General features: G+C 38.6%; 1 protein-coding gene across 1 annotated transcript in view; it reads right to left on the bottom strand.

The window, feature by feature from the left end:
- LOC138007428 (dual specificity mitogen-activated protein kinase kinase 5-like) overlaps positions 1–7,500 on the bottom strand; it is a 114,485-nt gene that overhangs the window by 57,183 nt on the left and 49,802 nt on the right. The window lies entirely within an intron of this gene.

Raw genomic sequence — 7,500 nt, 5'->3', positions numbered from 1 at the left:
GATGCGCCTCGACAGTGACGAGAAAAAATTGCCCATATGTTATAAACACGCAATTGCAATCGCAATGAGTTCATGTAAAATTGAGGAGAAATATCACTAGCTTGTGTTTTCAGAAGTTTTCTTTAAAGCACGTACAGGTAATTTGTTGGAGCGTATCTTGTTTGAAATGTGTCTTTTCTTGGTTGCCGTATTTTACCGATTCTTGTTCCAAGCCAAGGTGGCGCGTTTCAATCAAATACATCACAATGTAAATCATTTCGTTTTCAGAGATAAAGTGGAATAAATTACATCAATAAAATTAGACTCTTTTTTGACCTTGAACTGACAAAGTTTCCTAACAATTTCTAATTTTAGCGAGATTCCTATTCGCTGGCCATTGACAGTTGACCCTACAATGGCTATTTTCCTTTTCCATTCGCTCGCTGAGGATGTGCTTTTTAAAATTCATTCGATTCAAGAAAAATTCATTGCCTAACTGATGAATTCCACAGTAAATTTCATTGTTATTCCGATATCGCACTCATCGTTTCGTGATTCATGCGATATCGGTTTTCGAGTGAAATTTACTTTGGAATTCACTAGTTAGGCAATGAATTTTTCTATAGAAGAAAGCGAAGAAAATGATTCACCTAAGCAGTAATTCCAAAACCTTTTATTTTCACTAACCCTACAGTCAGTAAGAATAAATAACCCCGGAGCTCCTCTTTTGGGCTTGGCTAAATCTATATATTATGTGTGAGGACTCATAGTTAATAAAGGGGAATGGTTTGGAAGCTCGGCAAACATCAAAGGAGCAAACAAAGATGCCAAGATTTAGGTTGGAAAGTCCACGACCGTGCACAATCTTTTGTTTGCGCTCATACACTATGCATGAATTACGTAACCAACACGTTTCTATTGGCTAGTTCCTCAGTACGGAGTAAACAACCATTGTGTTTTGTGCACGATCAAGGCCAAAAAAGAGAACAAAAACCTACAACAAAGAAATTTGTCTCAACTCAAACCAAAGGACTACTTAGCATGGAAGGTACAGGAAAAATGTTAAACCGAAGTTTTATGAATAGATACTGGAACACGACTTGATGAAGATAAGTATTCAAATCTTTATTCTCTTGTTTATTTTGATTTTCGAGAAAGCTAACCCTAACCCAACGAATGATCCATTACCTTTTACTTTTTATTATGAATTAATTAGCCGCAAATGGTTTTGATTACGCAATGAAAAGTGAAACCATTTGTAACGTTACTCTACAAACTTGATGGAGCCCCCTATATTAGTTTCGAAACGCCGGCAAAATTCCTTTTGATTTATATTTGGTTACTATTTAGTGAAATACGTGATATTGAATTTTAAAAAAATCGGTAGAAATCGTGATTTCTTAAGTTGTAGCATAGCTCTGGAATTTTCTGATAGGAAATAGGTTTATTGTGGGTGCTCAATTTTTGAAAACGCCCCAGCTTTTTTCATGTATCATGGCTAATAAAAGACGACACGTAATATTAGTGAGCGAGAGAGTAAGTTGAAGCAACACAGTTACCTTTGCTGCAATCAGAAGGATCCAAGTTACCGCTATCTCAAGTGTCTTTGCAATCTTTTCCATGCGATTCATCAACCAAAGTGAGTAAGTCTTTTCTTTGTAGTTAATTTAATCGCTATTATTAGTTTTTTCTTTATCACGAAAATAAAGATCCTTTAGTCGTATCTTGTTGTTTTATCAAATTGATCCAAATTGTGATTGCTTTATGGTCATTTAGTTACTCTGTTCATCACAACATTGTTGTTTATATCCTTGCTTGACCGTGATTTATGGAGACACACTTATTGTATCGATTTCAAGTACCAATTATCACGTCTATTTACTTCACGTTAGGAGCTCGCTAGTTTGTCATTTAAAGAACAGCCTTTAAAAGGGCAGTAAGCGAGCGACGGTGGGAAAAGCTAATGGAGGATTTGGACAAACTGATCAAACCTGAAGATATCGAAAAATTCGCTACATCCCAAGTGGTGAGGAAGGCAGTTGCAGTGTGAGGGGAACACCTGCAGAAGGATGCCCGCAAGATCCCAAGTCAGACAGACTACTGCTTAGTGAGAGATCACCTTATCACAAGGCTGATAATAGAGAATGCCTGCAGGGCAGGTAATGTCGCCAACATGACGTTGGGAGAGCTAGCCAAAGCAAAGCCAGATAATGGTCAAATAGTTGTGACTGTGGTGAAACACAAAACGTTGACATCTCTGGGTTCAGCTCATCTTGTGCTGAGCCCAACCATTTGCAAGTGGAAGCAGGCCTCTCCCACTTTCAAGCGAAACAAGATACCAGGTGCAGAGACAGGAAGCAATGATCACGATTTATCAGCTCTACTGGGAACACTATCTCCTCTTCCATGGTTTCTGCACAGCTGAACTCATTTTGGCAGAAAGCTACAGATAAAGTACTTGTCAGGGTAGATGCAGCACCATTTAGAAAGGCAGCAGTCTCCGCTGTGCATGAACAACATGGGCATCTAAAGAAGGCCTTAGCAGACCTGCTGGGCCACAATCAGGAAACCACAGAGAATTTTTACCTCATACGACAGAGGGAGAAAACTGGCGCCAAAACGTCCGAGGCGTTGCGCAATATATATCATGTACAGAACCAGCAAAAGTGAAGCAGAAGAAGAAGTGTCAGAGGAGATGTCTCACCAGAAAAGCGGCAACGAGGACGATCAAAGTGATCGAAAGTTGAGAAGTGGTTGACATCGTTGGACAGATGAGGAGAATGAAGCAGTGAAATAACATTTGAAACAGCAATCGAGAAGAAATGCATTAATATACAAACGGTGAAAGAAGTCATTCAAGGGCACGAAATCCTCAGCAAATTTGATGAAAGCAAAGTATTTGATAAAGTGAGAAGCTTCATCAAAGAGGCGGGCACAAAGGAGACTGTGCAGACTCTCCCGACCGAGACTGAGACCCAGCAAGACAAACTTGATCACATGTTCCCAGAAGCAATTTCCAAGCCAGAGTGTGGTTCAGTTGTGAGCCACAAGGGTGGAATGACGTTTGCACATCATCACACAGAGATATATTGGAGACTGTTCAGGGACCTCATAGAGAGCAACGAGAGAAGCACCCAACAGTACGTTACGACAAAGTTAAAAGAGGATGGTGAGGCAAGAAAGGAGATTGTTGGCTTTACGCCTCACCAGCTCGAGGAGGCGCGGGAGGATTGCTCTTGCTAGAGCTAAGAACAAAGCAAGTCGCAGTCGATAAGGACACTACGCCAGTAAGCAATGCTAATTATTATATGCCAGTAGTTAAACAATGCGATATTTATCAAACGTTGTTTCAGCAGAATAGAGCAGCCTAATACAGTAAACACCCGCAACAAGTGGATTAAGAACATCATGCTGAAATTTGGCCAATAAAGTACCATATAAATAAGAACAAATTCAGCCTGATAAATAAAACATGTTCTTAATACAAAGGGAAAGGGTATTAGGATAACTTAAAGGAAACAACACAGTACATACCTCTTACTAACCGAGTTCGAGGTCCGTACTGTAAGTTACGGACCGAGTTTTTTTCCCGTTGATTTATGGCCCAAGCCCGAAGCTCGCTGGCCATAAAGCAACGGGAAAAAAACGAGGATCCGTAACTTACAGTACGGACCGAGAAAACGAGGTTAGTAAGATATTTATTATATCTATGAGGTTAACCGGCGCGCGGGCAAGGAAACTAGTCAAAGTGAAGCGGAAGGTTCAAATGGCACAAAGAATGCCGTGCCAAAATCCCAAAAACTAAATCTTCTTGGCTGTTAAGTTTGAAATAGTTGCTTGCAAGATTCAAACAGTTTTCAGTACAAGTTTATGCAACAGAAATGACATGAAAAACTCGCTAGATGATGTTTTGTCGAAATTTTAAATTTATCGGGCTGTACAGCGGGCCGTACTGTAGAATACGGCCCGCTAATTTAGCCAATTACAGCGCGCGTACTATCTGAGAGATATAACAAATTAATTTATATCAAAGTACTATGGTGTTCAGGACAAATACAAACTATAAAATCTATTACAAAACAGCATTGTATGTTAATTAAACCTCTAGCAATATATAATTTGAAGCATTTCTGAAACCAATTTTAAGAACATTTTAAGAACACTTTCAGGCTGATTTCTCACTAAGCACCCCTCCAATAAGAACACGATCAACCTTAAACCTCAAAAAAGTGTTCTTATATGCGGGTGTTTAAGAATTCAAAAAAAGAAACTTCAATTGTTTTAGTATCTGTTGCCAAAAATTCGTTTTTTGCTAAGGGCTGTTAATTTAAGTGGGTACGATAACCGTTATCTCATTCGAGTTCCTATTAGTGCAGAGCATTTTTTATAAATACCTCTTACTAACCGAGTTCGAGGTCCATACTGTAAGTTACGGACCAGGATCTGTAACTTACAGTACGGACCGAGAAAACGAGGTTAGTAAGATATTTATTATATCTCTGAGGTTACCCGGCGCGGGGGCAAGGAAACTAGTCAAAGTGAAGCGGAAGGTTCAACTGCCACAAAGAATGCCTGGCCAAAATCCCAAAAACTAAATCTCCTTGGCTGTTAAGTTTGAAATAGTTGCTTGCAAGATTCAAACAGTTTTCAGTACAAGTTTATGCAACAGAAATGACATAAAAAACTCGCTAGTTTTGTCGAAATTTTAAATTTAGCGGGCTGTACGCAGGCCGTACTGTAGAATGCGGCCCGCTAATTTAGCCAATTACCGCGTACTATCTAAGAGATATAATAAAAAAAGGTATCAGCTTGATTATCTGAAGCTTTATTAAGGTTAGACGAGACTGCTCGCAATATTATGATCAATAACATTGACATGGAGATCATTTTGACAAGGTCTTTTATAGCATAAGATTTCATAAAGAAAAGCTAATTTAAGTTTTACTTGTCTATCTGTTGTTGGGTTACATAGTGCATTTAAGTAAGAACATTTGCATTGAAATGGCATGTATGCTTAGGTTTGAAGGAGCATCAATTTCAACGACACAAAAATATAACAAGGCCTACTTTGCTACACGTTCCTTTTTACCTCATTGATGACGAAGTCTCAATGAGGTATAGTGAGGGGGACTTCAGGTGCTCACTCGATCACTCGTTCACTCGATCAATGGGCTGTTAAATTTCGGCTTTCGTTCGGACGGCCGAATTGCTGTACGAACGTTCTGGAACGGAAGCGCTAAGCGCACGTGTCCCAAGTGCGAATCCTACCCTATGCTCTTATTTCATTATTTTTAGGGGACGTTCTGAATTTTCGATCGAATTATGAAATAAAGTCTTAAAAGTCGTAGATGAACAGTGTTCCAAGTATCTCTTGAATTCACGAGAAACTTGTGTCACAGGTATTTAGTAGTCGGATATGCTCGGTCTTGATATGGAAAATGTTCGTCTGAAGTCACATGACAAAGCACACCGTAGATCAGGCATTTTTATTCAGCGACGGCAGGAGAAAAGTTTACGACTTTCAGGTAAGAAGTTGATGTTTTCTGTCGTTCTTTCTGACAAAATAATTAATAGGAAACACTCATATACACAACAAACCACTGTCGAATCATCCGTGCAACGAATTTCAATTCGCTGTGGATTCGAATTTCCAAGACAAACTCACATTCCAAGTTATTCCAAGGTTCCAAGTTAATCAAAGTTGAATCTGTTGAATATAAAGCTTTGTAGAACTGAAAGTGAAATTAATTGGAATTGACGTGAACTGCAGTGAATTTGAGTTTCGTTGAGCTGGATTTGCTGTAGCGAGAAACTGAAGAATAGTGATAGCGTTGGTGAGTAAGGTTTCTCAAAATGGGAAATAGTTTAGCACAATATAGAGTTGCTATTGGAATGCATAAAATTTATTTAACTTCTAGAGAATATCGAGATTGCTTCAAAGGAAAATTTTGGTGTTCATTGCTGCTTTTGTTTTATCTTGAAGCAATATATTTGCCTGTCTCAAAATAAGTTGTCAGTCGTTTCAAGATGATAGTTGATACAGTGGAATCGCCTATGGCTTACGCAGATTTATCGTTATAGATTTTATATTCCTAAACTAATACGACTTGGTAATGATATCGAAACTAATCCAGGACCACCATGCTTTTGTAATATATATCCGAAGAGAACTAAAACACCTCCTTTGTCTCGTGTACATGTTGTTGCCAGTGTTTTCAAAATCTCACAGAACCATCAGGTGAAAACATACATTTCTAATAGAATTATTTCATTGAGTAGAGATGTGGAAACAAATCCAGGACCATTAGATCAGAGCAGTAATCCAGAACAACCCCTACATTCCGTCTCTTTATTAGAAACTAGATTATCTCAGTTAGGCAGGATTCGACTAGATGTTGGGGGTGGTGGAGATTGCTTTTTTCGAGCTGTATCACATCAGCTGTATGGCACTCCAAACAATCATTATCAAGTACGTAGCCTTGGTATTCACCATTTATTGCATAACCCCGAACAGTTTATAGAAAGTAATACTGGCCACTGTTAGCAAGTATATTTGATCAATATGTCATGTGAGGGAACATGGGCTGATGCAATTATTATCCAAGCAGTAGCCAACTGTCTAAGTTTAAGAATTCATATTGCTGAATCACTAGCAACATTTGCTCCTGTTGCCATTGTACAATCTGTGACAGGTGAATGTGCCAGCATCTACATTGGACATATTGGTGAAGCCCATTATGTGTCTACTGCACAGAAACAAGTTTCTCAAATATCAAACAAGAACAAAATTGATATGACATTAACTGGTAGCAAAGACGTAACTGATCAAAAAGAAAAAAAAAAAGCCTACATGAAAGAGTACATGAGAAAGAGAGGAAGTGATCCAAATTTTAGAAATAAAGGGAAAATCCTTACCCACAAATAGCAGAGCTAATCAGGGTGGGGAGATGGTTTTGCATCACCAAACATTCCACTCTTATTGTTCATTGTGAACCAATCAAATTTTAAGAAATTCTCAACAGCATCCAATCAAATGATCCCTATTTACTGTTCCTGCGTAAACATGTTTCTAATTTGATATTAACCATCACTATCTAGAATATGCAGAGCAAAATCTGCAAAGGAATGGAATGCTCAGTTTCTAAAACCCTGCACAATATTCCAACGCATCTCCATCAGTTCACCTTTTTGGTGTCAGTGCAAAGTCATTAACTAGGACACGTTGCTATGCAAGCAAGAATCCCCTTTTGTACTCGGCAATTTTTTTGTTTTTTGGGTGGAGGGGGGGGGGGAGAATTCTTACACTTTTTTTCTGTTCGCATGTTTTTCGTCATTTACTACCGATAATCATCAATGAGGTGTCTCAGAGAGACTTTGATTGTAACTTGCAATTGTCTCAAATAAAATAAAAAATACAAAGTCGCAGTGAAAGTGCTTCTCCACGCACAACAAACATTATGAAACCAGAAAAAGGAATAAAATCGTCGCCTGAAAGCTACCTAACAACTTTTATATTGAACC

Source organism: Montipora foliosa, chromosome 6 (genome assembly GCF_036669935.1).
Source record: "Montipora foliosa isolate CH-2021 chromosome 6, ASM3666993v2, whole genome shotgun sequence".
NCBI lineage: Eukaryota > Metazoa > Cnidaria > Anthozoa > Scleractinia > Acroporidae > Montipora > Montipora foliosa.
Note: the sequence above shows the minus strand (reverse complement) of the source record. Positions and strands in the feature narration are given on the sequence as shown.